The following is an 18499-nucleotide window of genomic DNA, read 5'->3' on the forward strand; positions in this document are numbered from 1 at the left end:
TGCGGGCTGACCCAGGGCCCAGCCGGGCGGGCAAGGCCTGAGCCCAAACTCAGAAGCGGCCCAGGCCGCCTACGGGCCTCGGCCCGCTAGGGGGCCCAGGGCAAGGTGCCCAGCCGGCCCATGCGACACTAGTGTTGGGCCAGCGGGCCTCAAATGGGCCGGCCTAGCATGCCCGAGCCCACAGGGTTGGGCGCCGGGGACGTGGGCCGGCGGGTTCGGCCCAAGGCGGGCGCGCCCCGCGCTCAGGGTGCGTGGGCCCAGATTGTGCTGGGCCCGTGCGAAGACGCGCACAGCCAGGGGAGATGGCTGCGCCGCGTGATGAGGGCCCGCGAGCCTAGGGTCACCAGGCCCAGCTCGCAGTGGATCCTTTGTCCCAGATTTCGACGGGCCCACATGCCCAGTCAGCTTCGGGCCTGGGGAGTTAGGCCGACCCAGAACTGTAGGCCCAGAGTGAGGTGCAGCAGGGCCTTTTCAGTATAGCCCACCCTATTAGAGGCTTGATTTGGAGCTGGGGTCCCCCATGCCCGTTGGCCAGGCCCTTCTCACGTCGGGCGTGATGAGCAAGCCGCAGCCATGGGACGCGCATGAGGGCATCGGGAGAGGCCCAGATGGGGTCTTCTGGTTCGGTCCTCCGCCCCCGACCGCAGGTGAGCGGGTGGAGGCTGCCCTTGGTGGGAGCGAGGCCGGGGGCCACCCCGTGTCGCTTACAGAGGGGAGTCTGGTCGAGCCACTGACGCTAGGAGGGGGTATAGACCACCCAACTGCCATGAAGCGAGTTAGGGCGGTAGTCATGCAGGTCGTATCCACTGCAGGTGATGATGATGAGCAGGGGGGCCTAGGCAGCGAGCTTGAGGTGGCCCCTATGACCCAGGGGGAGGATGAATCTGAGGTCGACTATGTGGACTGTGATCCATGAGGATCTTAGCCTGAAATTGTAGGAGAGTGGCCAAGCCGTCCTTCATGTCCTCCTTTAAGCGGTTAGTGCAGGTCCATTGTCCGGAGATCTGTTTCCTTAGTGAAACTCGATTATCTAGTGAGGGGCTCATACAGCTGAGGCGGCGCCTAGGAGAGGGACTGAGAGATATATGCAGTCGATTCCCAGGAGCTGTTGGGAGGTATCCTGGTCTTGTCGAGGCGAGGGGTGGCGACTTTTGATGTCTTCCACAACTGCCCCCAATAGGTAGTTATGATCGTGTCAGAACCTGATGCTGCTCCGTGGATGCTGTGTAGTGTGTATGCGAGCACGGATTACAGGGTTAGGAGAGTCCTCTGGCAGGAGATCACCAATCTTTCCGCTCAGGGTGTTCCGCCAGTGGTAGTTGGTGATTTCAATTATATCATGAGTACGTGTGATAAGAGGGGAGGTGCAGCCTTCATAGACAGAGTGGATAGCAGGGAGTTTCGCAATTTTGTGTCGCAAAACAGCCTGGTAGACTTAGGTTTCTCCGGACCATAGTTTACTTAGTGCAACAATCAGCTTGACAATGCTGGGGTTTGGGAGCGACTAGACAGGGCCTTTGCATCCCCGGACTAGATCCTTCGATTTCCTACCTGCCGAGTTAGCCCTTTACCTCGGATTGCTTCGGACCACTGTCCTCTGCTGATTTCCATATTATCGGGACCTAGTTATCATAGCCCATTCTGCTTTGAGAAGGTTTGGCTATCGTACCCCCAGTCTTGGGATATTGTCCGCGATGCATGGCGCGTCCCGGTGCATGGGGATGCAATGCGACGGGTTTCGCGCAAACTAGAGCTGACCAAGAGGCGTGTTCGTCGTTGGAACCACGAGGTTGTGGGCAATATCTTCCGGAGAGTAAAGGGGATAGAGATTGCGATCGCTGAGTTGCAAAGGATGGAAGATCTAGAAGGTGCACTCTTGGTGGATGACATGATTGACTTTCGGGGGCTTCTAGCGACTCACCACTCACTACTACGGCAGCACGAGATTTTCTTGCGATAGAAATCCCGGGTTTAGTGGATAAGTGAGGGTAACCATAATACTAGGTTCTTCCACCGGACTACGATTATCCGGAGATAGCAGAGCACGATCCACTCATTACGAGATGGGTCTAGCCATCGGGTGGAAGGCGAGCCTACCATCAGACAGGTCTTGCTTGACTTCTTCCATGCCAGATGGACAGAGGATGAGGACTTCGATGATGGAGACCACCTCCCGAGGATGGATGCGGGTATTGATGATGATGAGAACGCAACCCTGATCTGGCCGGTGTCGACATGGGAGGTATAGGAGACAGTCTAGGCTCTAGTAGTAGACAAGGCATCGGAACCTGATGGTTTTCCCCCGTTCTTTTTACTCAGGCGGTGATGCCGGAGGATTGGAAGGCCACCTTCATCATGCTCATACTGAAGCGTCAGGAGGCAGCAGAGCCCTGTCATTTCAGGCCCATTAGTTCATGCACAACCCTATACAAGGTTGTGGCAAGAATAATGGTGGGCAGGATGAAGCCCCTATTGCCTGGCATCATTAGCCAGGAGCAGAGGGCATTTGTAGCTGGCAGAAATATTTTCCATAATGTTATGTTGGCCCAGGAGATGATGTGGGATCTTCAGCGAGCATCGAAGCGACGAAGCTTGATAGCTATCAAGCTAGATATGGAGAGGGCTTACGTCAGGATTAGGTGGAGTTTTCTTCAGCAGGCATTGGAGGCTTACTGTTTCCACAGGCGGTGAATTGGATGGGTCCTGAGGTGTGTCAGGGGGCCAAAGTTCTCTATCTTGGTCAACGACACACCGTCACCTTTTTTTGAGTCCACCATGGGGCTCCGTCAGGGATGTCCCTTATCACCATATTTGTTTATTATCTGTGCTGATATTTTGTCTCGTGATTTGCAGAGAGTGTGTGCCAGCCGGAAGCTAGAGGCCTATGTTCCAGCACCGGGGGCTAGACCTCTTTTTCACTTACTTTTCGCTTACGATTGTCTTCTTCGGACCAGGGCACGAGTTTCTGATGCACGGGTCCTCCGCAGGGTGGTGGCGGGTTACTGCGCGACGTCCGGTCAGGGGGCAAACTTCCTGATGTCAGCTATCTATTTCAGCCCGAGCATGGAGAGCAGGTTCAGATAGAAGATCCGAGAGATTCTGCAGATACCTGAGCAAGAGGAGACATTGACCTACCTGGGAGTCCCCATCACTGGCCGCAGACTATGGATGGCAGAGCACTCCAGTCTGGTGCAGTAGGTATAGAGCAGGTTGGAGGGATGGAGGGCGTCTTCCCTATCTATGATGGGGAGTGTTGCCCAGATAGACAACCCAAGAGGGGGGGGGGGGGGGAATTGGGTTTTAAAATAATTTGGCTATTAAAACTTTTGTGGATAACTAATTAATTCTTTTGCGAGATGATTAATTAGTTTCTATGTGCGGTGAATGAAATGCGAGAGATAGAGAGAGACAAACAATCACAAACACAATATTTTATAGTGGTTCGGAGCTAACCCTTGCTCCTACGTCCACTCCCCAAGTCTCACTTGGGAATTCACTATAACCCCTTGGATTACAGCCGGTTGTTTTCCAAGCTCACAACCAAACTTGTTGTTTTACGAGCTCACAACGAACTCGGTCGGTTTTTCCAGGCTCACCGACTAGAACCAACCCGATTGTTTTTCCGGGATCACAATCGAACCCTTACACGTTGGTTTTACACTCGGCTCACCAACCAACCTCAATACCCTTGATTCAATCCCCCGATTGAACCAAGCAAAGACAAGATGGAAGTAAAAAGGAGTAACAGAAAAAACAGAGCTTCTCAAAAGCAGATAAATAACAATATAAACAAAAGAGAAGTTAGAAGCCCTCAAACACGTTTGAGTTGGAGTAGAGTAGGGCTTCTTGAACTTCGGGTCTCCTCTTGAATGTCTGGTCGACTTGAATGCAGGAGGAGATCTCTTTCAATGTTAGGAAAAAGTAGGTGGATGCAGTTAATGTTGCTCTTCCCTCTTTTCCGTTGAAAACCAGGTTCCAGAGATTGAAAGCTTGATTACTTTGAGTGGAATGGTTGTTCTCTGCCTTGCTACAGTCTTCTGTGGCTATTTAAGCCATCCCCCACGGAAACTAGCCGTTAGAGACCTTTTTCTGCCCGTTCTGCACACTATGCACAGCCTGACAATATGTCCGTTGGTGGGTTGGAGTCGACTCGTGCGATCAGGAGTCGACTCGGCTGTAGCGGGAGTCGACTCATGCTATTCTGGAGTCGACTCGGCAACTGTTCCGGATTTGAATTAAAGTTGCCTCTTCGACTGGGAGTCGACTCGACTTGACTCGGAGTCGACTCGCCAACTTCTGGAGCTGACTTGACATTTTCGGAGTCGGCTCATCCCATGGAGTCCGTGGATCTATTTTTGAACTTGGTCCACTCGAGTCGACTCGACAATCCTGGGAGTCGACTCGGCGCTCAGAGCCCGAACTCTCGATCTACTGTCTTTTGGCTCGTCCAGTCTTGGAGTCGACTCGAATTGTTCCGGAGTCGACTCGGCTCTCAGTTTCCGAAACTTAGTCTTCTGTGTTTTTAGTGAAGCGCTGCCTTGGAGTCGACTCGAGCTGTCTGGGAGTCGACTCGAATCTCAGAGACAGCAAATTGGTCTTCTGTCTTCTTTGGGGTCGCGGTGTCTCGGAGTCGACTTGTGCAATGCGGGAGTCGACTCGAATCTCAGAGTCCGAAAAACGCTCTCTGACTTTTGCCTTGTGTACTGCTGAGAGTCGACTCTCACTATCTTTGGAGTCGACCTGCCAACCATCGGAGTCGACTCGCGTTCCACAGGAGTCGACTCGAATCTCAGGGTCGAAAACCGCTCTCTGACTTTTCTGCCTGTAACTCCTTGGAGTCGACTCATACTTCTCCGGAGTCGACTCGGTAAACATCGGAGTCGACTCGCGCACTTCAGGAGTCGACTCGCTGACAGATTTTGAGTTGATGCTTTTTGTTTGTCTGTCTGTTCTCAGTTGGAGTCGACTCGTAATGGTCAGGAGTCGACTCGAGCCCGTGCCAGTGATCCTGATACGCTAGGAGTCGACTCGTAATACTCTGGAGTCGACTCGAGTCTCAGACTTTGGTTCAAACTGACTTCTTAACTTATCCAAAATATTATGAACCAAGTCTTGAGACACTTAGACAAGATTTTCACTGAAACACTCAATTGAATTCATTAGTAAACAACATATATACTCTAATGCTTTGAGCTCATCAAAATCAAATAGGGTTTTAATCAATCACTCCACAATCTTCCCCTTTTTGATGATGACAAAACTTTGAGTATATGTAAAGTGAATTGCTCAATAAACAAGGAAATAAAATCCATAAATGAATTCATATGTCTGGTAATTTAATATATCCAAGCTTGAAAGGTGTGAAACAATAAATTTTGGAGTTAAAGCTCCCCCTTTCATTTGGAATTATATAAGCCTTCATATCATGCAATCAATTGTTTGGCTTATATATATTTAATGATTTGGCTTTCTTAAAAATTCAGATTCTCCCCCTAAACATATGCATTCTACTATGTTTTGATTCTCTGAATTTTCTTTTAGTATATTGAAGTTTTTGAATTTTAAATTTTGGTATTTAGAGGGAAAATCTGTCAATTTGTTCTTGAGTTGGATTCAGCTAATCTCCGAATATCCCTTGAATAGATTCTGGAGATTACTCCATTAGGAGCTCCAAAAGAGAGATAATGAGCCTCGAGGTACCAAATCCACTAAGAACAAATTATGTTTTAATTTTTGATTCTCATTTTGATTTCTTTTATGTTGATTCCATTTACATATCTATTCAATATTTCTCCCCCTTTTTGTCATCGTATCAAAAAAAAAGGAGGTAAGCAGAACACACAATCAATCATAGATCAAATTGCACAGAAATGAAGATAAGATGTCTACTCATTGTATTGATGTGTATGTGAATACATTTGAGAATACAATAAGTAAAGCAAAACAGTACATGTCAAAATAAAACACAAAAGCAGCTACGGTCTCCTCGAGGATGAAGCTCCTCCTCTCGAGGATGTGGCTCCCCCTCTCGAGGATGTATCTCCTCCTCTCGAGGATGTGGCTCCCCGAGGCATGCGCTCAATCAGTGCTTGGACCGCATTGGTGACGTTCTCGAGCTGTCGGATAATGGCCTGAATGGCCCTGCTCTGTGTCGTATCGAGCTCGAGGACCGACTTCTGCAGTGCGTCCAGCTTGTCGATGAGCACATTCGACAAGCGCTCGGCCCCCTGGGTAGTGGTGCTCATGTCCTTCCGAATGTCATCGCGCATCTTCCGAGTGATGCCCGTGACCTCACTCATACTGGAGAACTGAGCCTGAATCAAACTCCTCACGTTGTAGATCTCTTCCCGTACATGGGCCGTCATGTCAGTCACGGCTGTCAAGGAAGGGACCAACTCAGAAGATGTGGGTGCAGGAGTGGGAGCTGGCACTGAACCTCGGAGCTCCCGAAGTAGCTCATCTCGCAGGTCTCTAACAATCTCCTGCCGCAACTCCAGGAGCTGCTCAGGAGCGATCCGGACCTCCATAGGTGGTGGAGCTGAGGAGGAAGGTCCGGCTGAGGTGGTAGGAGCAGAAGTGGAGGGAAAGTCAGGATAGTCAGAATCTGGCTCAGGGCTAGGAGAGTGTCTGGAGGTATGTGTGGAGGTGGATGACTTCCTAACCCATGTTCCCTCTACCTTCCGAAACCCCATCCTGTGTAGGGTCCCCGGACGCATGCGATCAGTCCATCGCAACGCCTTAGAGGGTTCCCCCTCAGGAATGGGAATCTCGTACTCCCTAAACAACAGAGTGAACATCATACCGTAGGGGAGGGTGAGCCTAGGTCTATCTAGGGGCTCACACAGATATCTATAAATGAGTTTGGGGAAGTTGATTGGGGTGTCCTGAAGAATATAAAACATAAGGGCGAGGTCCCTCTCAGACACAAAATCGAAGCGGCCAGTCTTCGGAAAAATGGACCTAGACAAAATACTCAGGAGGATCCGCACCTCAACAGGAAGTGAGCTAGCGGATACCTCGTCTAAAGGGGACTGAGGAGGATATCCTAGTATGGCCGTAAGGGCCTCAGTCCTGTCCTCAGGGTGTGTGGGAGCCACCCCTACTTGTGGAAGGTGGAGGATGTGGGCAATAAGATCCTCCGTAACGAACAGAGGGACACCGGCTACCATGCCCTCGATACCCCCATCTCCCCGATGGACGGTACCGTAAAACTCTCTAACTAATCCAGGGTAAGTGGGGAGATCTAATGTAAGGAAATACTCTAAGCCCTGGACACGCAATCTCTCACCTATGGTGAAGCCCTCCCGGGAGAGATAGTCGAAATCGACGTATCTCCCGGTGGAGACCGCCTTCCCGGCGCACGGCCTCGCGGGAACCGCCCTCGGCGGGGAACGAGCCGGAGGTTGTGACCTCGCGGGATCGTGCCGAGCCTTGGAGCGCCTCTCGGGACCGGCCTCGGGTTGGGGCCTCTTCCGGACGACGGCTTTACGAGGCATAGTGATCTAGAATGGGAGGAAAAGCCCTAATGGACGGTGAAAAGTCGACGAAAAAAGCTTGGGGACGACCGGGGACGACCTAGGAGTCGGCTCTAGGGCTTGTGAACAGTGGCGGCGGAGAATAGAAATGTTTTGAAAACGATGGAGCTAGGGTTAAAAAGTCGGATCTCGACTGCGAGTCGACTCCTCTGAGTCGCGAGTCGACTCGACCTCGAGTCGACTCCAAAGTATGCGCGAGTCGACTCTCCTTATGCGCCTATTGACCCCGACTCTCCTTATGCGCGAGTCGACTCCCGACTGTATGCGAGTCGACTCCACCTCTGCTGCCATCGACCTCGAGTCGACTCCCGACTAAGCGCGAGTCGACTCCCCCTTACGAGCCGACTCTGAAACTTACTCGAGTCGTCTCGAACTTTGGCACGCACCTAAAAATCATGCTATGTTCGTGCCGAATGAGGAAAAATCACTAAATTATGATCTGATTTGATGATCATTGAAAAGAAACTCTATTTTAACCACAATCTAATCATCAAAATCAATGAATCTAGTGGAAACTACCACTAGGATGGATCAATCACTCCTAATCCCCTCCTAAGCACACTAAATCTCTCTTCACTTAGGGGTTTTGTAAAAATGTCAGCTAATTGATCATCAGTACAAACAAATTGGAGTGTCACATCACCATTCAGTACATGATCTCTTATGAAGTGATGTCTTATCTCAATATGTTTAGTTCTTGAATGCTGAATTGGATTTTTAGTTAGATTAATGGCACTTGTATTATCACAATTAATGGGTATTTTATCTTGTTTAATGCCATAATCTTCTAATTGTTGTTTGATCCATAAGATTTGAGCACAACAACTCCCGGCTGCAACATATTCAGCTTCAGCAGTAGATAATGCAACCGAGTTTTGTTTCTTGCTAAACCATGATATTAAGTTTTCTCCTAGGAATTGATATGACCCGCTGGTGCTTTTTCTATCAAGTTTACATCCAGCAAAGTCTGAATCTGTATAACCTATTAAGTTCAGGCTAGATTCTTTAGAATACCATAACCCTATATTCTTTGTTCCTATTAGGTATTTAAAGATTCTCTTTACTGCAATTAGATGTGATTCCTTAGGATTAGCCTGATATCTAGCACACATGCAAACACTAAACATGATATCAGGTCTACTTGCAGTAAGATACAATAAAGATCCTATCATACCTCTATATAGTTTCTGATCTACAGATTTACCTGATTCATCTTGGTCTAATTTGCATGATGAGCTCATGGGGGTGCTGATTGATTTGTTTCCCTCCATATCAAACTTCTTGAGCATCTCCTTGATGTATTTGGCTTGATTGATGAAGATGCCTCCTTCAGATTGTTTGATTTGAAGTCCAAGGAAGTAATTCAGCTCTCCCATCATGCTCATCTCAAATTCACTCTGCATCAAGTTAGCAAATTCTTCGCAGAGACGATTGTTAGTAGCACCGAAAATAATATCATCAATATAAATCTGTACTAACAACATATCTTTGTTTTTCTTCTTTAGAAACAATGTAGTATCTACATTACCCCTAGAGAACTCATGTTCTAATAGGAATTTGCTAAGCCTCTCATACCATGCTCTAGGTGCTTGTTTTAAACCATAAAGTGCTTTGTTCAATTTATAAACATGATTAGGGTATTGATGATTTTCAAAACCAGGAGGTTGTTCTACATATACCTCCTCATTAATATACCCATTTAAAAATGCACTTTTTACATCCATTTGAAATAACTTAAAGTCCTTAGAGCATGCAAAAGCTAGTAAAAGTCTAATTGCTTCAAGTCTAGCTACCGGAGCAAAGGTTTCATCAAAATCTATACCTTCTTCTTGATTATAACCCTTGGCTACTAATCTAGCCTTATTCCTTATTACAGTACCATTTTCATCAAGTTTATTTTTATAAATCCATTTGGTACCTATAATTGAATATTCAGTAGGTCTTTCAACTAGATTCCATACTTTGTTTCTAGTAAATTGGTTTAATTCTTCTTGCATTGCATTTATCCAATTTACATCTTTTTCAGCTTCTTCTATGTGTTTGGGCTCAAAATGAGAAACAAAGACTAGATGATTATTTACGTTCCTAAGGGATGCCCTAGTCCTAATAGGTTGAGATGGATCATCTAGAATTAATTCCTTAGGATGCCCGTGAGCATACCTCCAAGCTTTAGTTAGTCCATGATCCACAATAGTCTCTTGGCTTGATGATGCACCTTCAATTAATTTTTGATTATCATCTTGTAATGTCATCTCATCTATCTTTTCTTCAAGAATTTCAGCATCATCATCAAAATTAACTCTCTTGCTAGAAGAGATGTCACTAGAATCATCAAATACAACATGTATAGATTCTTCTATAACTAGGGTTCTTTTATTAAAGACTCTATAGGCTTTGCTAGTTGTAGAGTACCCCAAGAATATAGCCTCATCAGATTTTGAGTCAAATTTTCCTAGATTATCTTTTCCATTATTATGAACAAAACACCTACATCCAAAAACATGAAAGTAGTTTACCTTTGGTTTTCTGTTTTTCCAAAGTTCATAAGGTGTTTTCTTTATAATGGGTCTCAATAAAACTCTATTTAATATATGACAAGAAGTATTAATGGCTTCTCCCCAAAAGTACTTAGGGAGGTTACTTTCACATAACATAGTTCTAGCCATTTTCTCTAGAGTTCTATTTTTTCTCTCCACAACTCCATTTTGTTGTGGTGTCCTAGGTGCAGAAAAATTGTGAGTTATTCCCTTTTTACTACAAAACTCATCAAATAAATGATTTTCAAATTCGGTACCATGGTCACTTCTAATAGCTATTACTGTAGTATCTCTAGCATTGGTTACTTCCTTATGAAACTTTTTAAATACTGAAAAAGCTTGATCTTTATGTGCTAAGAACATAACCCAAGTGTATCTAGAATAATCATCTACAATGACTAGACCATATTTATTTCCACCTAGGCTTGTTGTTCTAGTTGGTCCGAATAGGTCCATGTGTAATAATTCTAGAGGTCTAGAGATAGAGAGACATTTTATGGATTTAAAAGAGTTCCTAGATTGTTTGCCATATTGACAAGCTTCACATATTTTATTCTTTTCAAATCTTAGTTTTGGCAAACCTATCACAGAATCTCTTTTAACTAGTTTAGATATTGTGTCCATGCTTGCATGACCTAACTTACGGTGCCATAACCAACTAGCATCATTGTCCTTAGTTTCATTAACAACTAAGCATGGGTTGTGTTTGGCAAGATCCTCAAGATCTACAACATACACATTCCCACGTCTTATTCCTTTAAAAACTAAACTATTATCATTTGGGTTTGTTATGATGCATAGTGATGGTTTAAACATAACATTATAGCCTCTATCACATAATTGACTAATGCTTAATAAATTATGCTTAAGACCATCAACATATCGAACATTATCAATAAAAGTAGAAGGGGTAATTTGAACTTTACCTATACCAATGATGTGACCTTGGTTATTGTCTCCAAAAGTCACAGCACCTCCCTTCTTAGCTTCAAGGGTGAAGAATTGATCCTTGTCACCCGTCATGTGTCTTGAGCAGCCACTATCCAAGTACCAGCAATTTTTGTTGACCTTGGCTGCAAGACACTCCTACACAAGCAAATCATGTAATCTTAGGTACCCAAGTTTTCTTGGGTCCTTCATGGTTAGTCATGTTGGTTCCTTTTGGAACCCATACCCTTTTAATTTTTCCTTTTGTTTTTCCTTTTCTATAATTACACACATTTGCCTTATGTCCTAATTTTCCACAACAAAAACAGGTTATTTTCTTAGTTTTACTTTCTCCTGCTTTAACAAAGAAGTTACTAAGAAGTTTTTGCTTATTTTTAGGTTTATATCCTAAACCTGCTCTATTGAATACTGCACGTTGACTATTAAGTATCATATTTAATTTTTCAGAACTATAAGTAAATTTCTCAACCAAAGGTTTGTATTTTCCAAGTTCTTTAGTTAGAGTTTGTTTTTCTGTTTTTAGAGTATTCAAGTCTTTTATGAGATTTTCGTTTAAGATTTGTTTATTGTTTTTAAGTTCTGAAATTTCCTTAGTTAGTTTTTCATTATCTTTACTTAAGGTGTTAGTTTTTTTAATTAAGAGTTGGTTGCTTGTCTTAAGTTCTAGATTTTCTTTGGTGATACAGTCCTTATCCTTAACTAGTTTATCATATTTATGTATGTAAGTTTGATTAGCTAGTTTTAGCTCTTTATTCTTAATGTTTATAGCCTTATATTCAATCATTAGTTCATTAAATGCATCATAAAGTTCATCAAAAGTAAAATCTAGATGCGTTTCGGATGTTACCTCATTTTCGTTGGCCATGAAGCAGAAATTGGCCTTTTCTTCTTGTTCCTCATCCGATGATGAAGATGATGCGTCGGAGTCCGATAAGGTGGTGACAAGGGCTTTCTTCTTCTTGTACTTGCTGCCCTTCTTAAGTAAGGGACACTCAGCTCTGATGTGTCCCGGCTTCTTGCACTCATAGCATCCAATCCCCTCATTTTTCCTTTCCTTACCTTTATCCTTGCGATAGAAATTTGAGGGGCCTCTCCTTTGATGATAGGACTTCTTGTGGTTGATGAATTTTCTGAACTTGCGCACAAGAAGAGCCTCATCATCATCTCCCTCATGATCTTCTTCTTCACTGCTGCTACTGCAGGATAAATCTTTGTTAGATGATGTGGATTTAAGAGCTATTACCTTTTTCTTATGTGAGGACTCTTCTTCGCTGTGTTGCTTCATGGTTAGCTCGTAAGTCATTAGGGATCCAAGGAGCTCTTCAAGTGGAAGCTTGTTCAAGTCCTTAGCTTCTTGGATTGCCGTCACCTTGGCTTCCCATGACCTTGGTAGACATCGAAGAATCTTCCTGACAAGCTCACTGTTAGTATAGTTTTTGCCAAGGCTTTTTAGGCCATTGACAATGTCAGTGAATCTAGTGAACATGCAAGTGATTGTTTCATTAGAATCCATTTTAAATAGTTCATACTTATGAACCAATATATTTATTTTGGATTCTTTAACTTGATTCGTGCCCTCATGGGTCACTTCAAGTCTATCCCAAATCTCTTTTGCAGAATTGCAAGTAGAGACTCTATTGAATTCATTCCTATCTAGTGCACAGTAAAGCACATTCATTGCTTTAGAATTGAGTTGTGCCTTTCTCATGTCGTGTTCATCCCAATCCTTTTCGAGTTTGGGTACAGTGACCCCCTCTACATAAATGGATGGGATGTATGGCCCATTTGCTACAATGGTCCACATCTCATAGTCTTGGGCTTGGATGAATATTCTCATCCTAGCCTTCCAATATGAGTAGTCAGATCCGTTAAAGAATGGGGGTCTTTGGGTGGACTGACCCTCAATGTGGGAAGATCCAAATGGGGTTGTCATTTTGATCTTTGACTCTTAGAGTAGAAGAGTTTAGGCTCTGATACCACTTGTTGCCCAGATAGACAACCCAAGAGGGGGGGTGAATTGGGTTTTAAAATAATTTGGCTATTAAAACTTTTGTGGATAACTAATTAATTCTTTTGCGAGATGATTAATTAGTTTCTATGTGCGGTGAATGAAATGCGAGAGATAGAGAGAGACAAACAATCACAAACACAATGTTTTATAGTGGTTCGGAGCTAATCCTTGCTCCTACGTCCACTCCCCAAGTCTCACTTGGGAATTCACTATAACCCCTTGGATTACAGCCGGTTGTTTTCCAAGCTCACAACCAAACTTGTTGTTTTACGAGCTCACAACGAACTCGGTCGGTTTTCCCAGGCTCACCGACTAGAACCAACCCGATTGTTTTCCCGGGATTACAATCGAACCCTTACACGTTGGTTTTACACTCGGCTCACCAACCAACCTCAATACTCTTGATTCAATCTCCCGATTGAACCAAGCAAAGACAAGATGGAAGTAAAAAGGAGTAACAGAAAAAACAGAGCTTCTCAAAAGCAGATAAATAACAATATAAACAAAAGAGAAGTTAGAAGCCCTCAAACACGTTTGAGTTGGAGTAGAGTAGGGCTTCTTGAACTTCGGGTCTCCTCTTGAATGTCTAGTCGACTTGAATGCAGGAGGAGATCTCTTTCAATGTTGGGAAAAAGTAGGTGGATGCAGTTAATGTTGCTCTTCCCTCTTTTCCGTTGAAAACCAGGTTCCAGAGATTGAAAGCTTGATTACTTTGAGTGGAATGGTTGTTCTCTGCCTTGCTACAGTCTTCTGTGGCTATTTAAGCCATCCCCCACGGAAACTAGCCGTTAGAGACCTTTTTCTGCCCGTTCTGCACACTCTGCACAGCCTGACAATATGTCCGTTGGTGGGTTGGAGTCGACTCGTGCGATCAGGAGTCGACTCGGCTGTAGCGGAAGTCGACTCATGCTATTCTGGAGTCGACTCGGCAACTGTTCCGGATTTGAATTAAAGTTGCCTCTTCGACTGGGAGTCGACTCGACTTGACTCGGAGTCGACTCGCCAACTTCTGGAGCTGACTTGGCATTTTCGGAGTCGGCTCATCCCATGGAGTCCGTGGATCTATTTTTAAACTTGGTCCACTCGAGTCGACTCGACAATCCTGGGAGTCGACTCGGCGCTCAGAGCCCGAACTCTCGATCTACTGTCTTTTGGCTCGTCCAGTCTTGGAGTCGACTCGAACTGTTCCGGAGTCGACTCGGCTCTCAGTTTTTGAAACTTAGTCTTCTGTGTTTTTAGTGAAGCGCTGCCTTGGAGTCGACTCGAGCTGTCTGGGAGTCGACTCGAATCTCAGAGACAGCAAATTGGTCTTCTGTCTTCTTTGGGGTCGCGGTGTCTCGGAGTCGACTCGTGCAATGCGGGAGTCGACTCGAATCTCAGAGTCCGAAAAACGCTCTCTGACTTTTGCCTTGTGTACTGCTGAGAGTCGACTCTCACTATCTTTGGAGTCGACCTGCCAACCATCGGAGTCGACTCGCGTTCCATAGGAGTCGACTCGAATCTCAGGGTCGAAAACCGCTCTCTGACTTTTCTGCCTGTAACTCCTTGGAGTCGACTCATACTTCTCCGGAGTCGACTCGGTAAACATCGGAGTCGACTCGCGCACTTCAGGAGTCGACTCGCTGACAGATTTTGAGTTGATGCTTTCTGTTTGTCTGTCTGTTCTCAGTTGGAGTCGACTCGTAATGGTCAGGAGTCGACTCGAGCCCGTGCCAGTGATCCTGATACGCTTGGAGTCGACTCGTAATACTCTGGAGTCGACTCGAGTCTCAGACTTTGGTTCAAACTGACTTCTTAACTTATCCAAAATATTATGAACCAAGTCTTGAAACACTTAGACAAGATTTTCACTGAAACACTCAATTGAATTCATTAGTAAACAACATATATACTCTAATGCTTTGAGCTCATCAAAATCAAATAGGGTTTTAATCAATCACTCCACAGGGAGATTGACACTGGTCAGATTGGTGTTGGGGTCCATGCCAGTATATCTAATGGCCAACACTGTGGTACCGAAGGCGACCTTGCTGAGGATCGAGCGACTCCTTCGGTGCTTCTTGTGGGGGTCATACGGTGGAGGCCATGGGGTGCATCTGGTGGCCTGGGAGCAGGTCTTCCGGCCCACCAGTGAGGGTGGTCTCAAGATGCAATCCCTACTGGAGCGATGCGAGGCTTTTCTTGCTCAGTATGCAGTTCGGTTCCTGTTAGAGCCACACGAGCTCTGGAGTCAGGTGATGGCAGCCATATATGGTCAAGGGGGCTAAGAGGGGGCATGGAGTGGGCGTCGAGTCTCGTTCATGTAGCGCAAGATTGGAAGGTACTTGCCGACTGCGTCGGCAAACACTAGGTGGCTGATAGGTGATGGATGGAGCATCGAGGTGACTGCTGATCCATAGGTGGATACCCTTCTCCTGAGGTGCTGGCCGACCATGGTTGATATTGAGGCAGTGGAGGGGTTGCGAGTGTGCGATCTCCTAGCTCCGAAAGAGACAGCGTGGGATGATGGCAGACTACGATAGTTGTTTGGGGTACACCTAGCTGAGAGGCTCCGGTCCCTTCTGGTACCAGGATGTGGGAGGCCAGATATCAGAATTTGGGGCACCTCTTGCAGGACCGGTGTCAGACTGGGAGACCTCTCCTGTGTCATCCAGCAGGAGGATGAGGCGGGGCGGGACTGTACTTGGATCTGGAGGTCGGCTTCACCCAAGGACTGCACTCTTCTTATGGAAGGTGACGTGGGACCGTCTTCCGATGAGAATAATACTGAGTAGGCGTGGCTGGGAGAGGTCGGCATGGCAGTGGACAGGGATCTCGCAGGAGGCCTGGAGTGGGAGGCTTCAGTTTCTACATGTGATACAGCAGTGGTTGGTCCGCCCTCGGATATATCAGGAGGCCATCAGAGCGACTTGCACAATACATCAGATCTGGCTGGCAAGGAATGCCCGCACATTCGGTGAGCAACAGGGTGTCACCTAGGTTTGTTGTGGAGTTTGCTCGAGTACAGGCGATGGAGATTAGGCCCACCCTCTCTTCAGATGGACCTTTGATAGCTCGGGACATTGGGGGTTCCTTCTTTGCTCAGGCAGTTCCTCAGATGGTGTTCTTCACCTGGAAACCTCCACCTTCGAGTTTTCTCAAGGTTAACTTCGACGGATAGGTACTGGATGGAGGCGCGCGGTGTGGTACGGGCTTTGTTATATGGGACTCGCACTCCAGGGTGGTGGCAGTGGGTGGCTGCCAGTTGTTTGGCACGTCGGTTCCAGGGGCAGAGCTGTGAGCCATTTGGGCTAGTCTTCGACATGCGCGGCAGGTGCTGCAGGCCAGCTCGATCGTTCTGGAGGGCGATTCAGCCATGGTTATCGGGTGGATCCAGGAGGGGCCGAGGGGTGAGAGCACAGACCATCTCTTGATCTGGAATATAGGGATGATGAGGAGGGATGGGATGGCCTTCCAAACCAAACATGTATTTAGAGAAGCCAACGGGACGGCCGACTGGATGGCTGCCTATGCGGCTCACCATTCAGGGTACACCCTCTGGACGGAAGAGAGGGAGCAGCCACAGGCACTCTGCGAGTTAGTGTTTTTTTGACTTTATTGTGTGTATTCGTACACGTATTGTATGAAGAACCCGTTTCAGCACAAAAAAAAAAGCAACATCGCTCAATCCAATTTTCTGCCCTTCTGCCTTCTAGTAATGCTCAAATTGATTTGAAAAAGGAAGAATCTTTAAAGGATGCGAAGCATTGCTTGCCATTTCTTGTCTTTGAAAAGCTTTAACGTTTATATTGCGTTGCCTTAAATTTGATTTATTGCTGATAGGAGAAAGCTATTACAGATTTTGACCAGCTGCCTAGTAGGTTTAAGTTTTCTGTGTCAATACCTGCAAATTGTTTATCTTGTCAGCTTAAACTTAATGTGCTTAAAAGAAAAGAATTTTCAATTCATTTACTTATCAATCAAATAACATAAAGATTTTAGATAAGCTAATTCAACACAGTTCTACATCTAAAGCCAGACAATCTGCTGTTATTCCTCATTGCATACCTTTATGCTTACCTTGCAATCACCATTATAGGCATTTGGATCCATGCAACTCTTATATCCTTCCGTCAACCACTCTCTTTCCGACTGTATTAACATCAGTGGCGCACCTGTGCATCTATCTATCCATCTTGCCATTGATTAATGAAATAAGCTTGCTGACATGCTCATCCGTAGATGGTGGGAGAAAGCCTTGTGCCTATCAGGATCTTAACACACACATACTGTTAGGAAATTATGAGGTGCTAGGGCTAGCAGGCCATGAAGACTTTTTTTGTGAGAGTTATTAAGGCCTTTATGCGCCTCTTTAGTGGTTACTTGAACTAAAACTATAAAATGGCTTCAGGTCTTGGGTAAGTACAACTCAGTAGATCTAAGAGGTCTTTGTGTTAGTACTCTAGTCCGAGAGATAGCCCTCCATTCTTTCTCTCTGTTTCCACTCTACTTTTCTTTCTTGTTTCATTTTTTTTCTAAGCATTTCTTTCCATCCTTCTTAGAAAATTGAAGGAGTTTATTGGTTCAAACCTTCACATCATTGTGCTTTTAATATAAGGTTTTGGGCTGAGCGTAGTTCATTATATCTTAGGAATGATCTCCCTATGAACCTGCATGAGGGAACAATCTGGTTCCTTTTTTCCATTCTTCATTTTCTTGTGTGAATAACAGTGGAGAGCTTCATCGCTTTAATCGCTCTTAACCTTGCATCTTTTCTCAAGATATTTGGCGGTCTCCCCACGTCAATGGTTGTCTTCTCTTAGTTATCAACTATATCTATGCTGAGGCCCTGGTCAACATGCTGGCAGACAGGTTGCCAAAAGAGTCCACATTCGATGGGGCCTCTCTCCTTAGTAGATTGGCAGGCGGAGAGGCTATCTTCCTTCTTTTTCTCATCATCCAATGTGACCTCTTTCCCAGCATGACTTGACATCATCTCTCGCATGACTTTAGGGAGGTAAATTGAGGGGATAGGATGAGAAGGTGGGATTATGGTTAGGTGAGGGAAAATACCTTCCAATTGAGAATAAGGTTGGGGTCTAAGTTTAAGGCTAGGGTTGTAGGACAATGGGTTAGCGAGGTCTAGGAAGCTACCCAAGATACAGCTTGAATCCATTGGCTTAATAGGTGGCAGGTCTACTAGGTTAAAAAGGGAGATTGACAAGGGTCTTTTTGTGGCATCCACAATTAGCAACTTGAATCCATTAAGTCAGCCATTTCATGGAGCCCTGCACTTGATATTAGGGCAGCAGTTACAGCAGGTGTTGGAGAGAGAGAATTTGGATTCCTACCCTGGTTTGGTTCTTTCAGGTTCAATTTTTTAATTATATCCGGATCATACCGATCCAACATGACCGCGTATAAAATCACCAATGAGGTAGGCTATGGCTTGCACAAAAAACCAGCTAAACTGCGAACCCGATTTGAAT

Source organism: Phoenix dactylifera, unplaced genomic scaffold (assembly GCF_009389715.1).
Source record: "Phoenix dactylifera cultivar Barhee BC4 unplaced genomic scaffold, palm_55x_up_171113_PBpolish2nd_filt_p 000089F, whole genome shotgun sequence".
In the NCBI taxonomy this organism is placed as follows: Eukaryota; Viridiplantae; Streptophyta; class Magnoliopsida; order Arecales; family Arecaceae; genus Phoenix; species Phoenix dactylifera.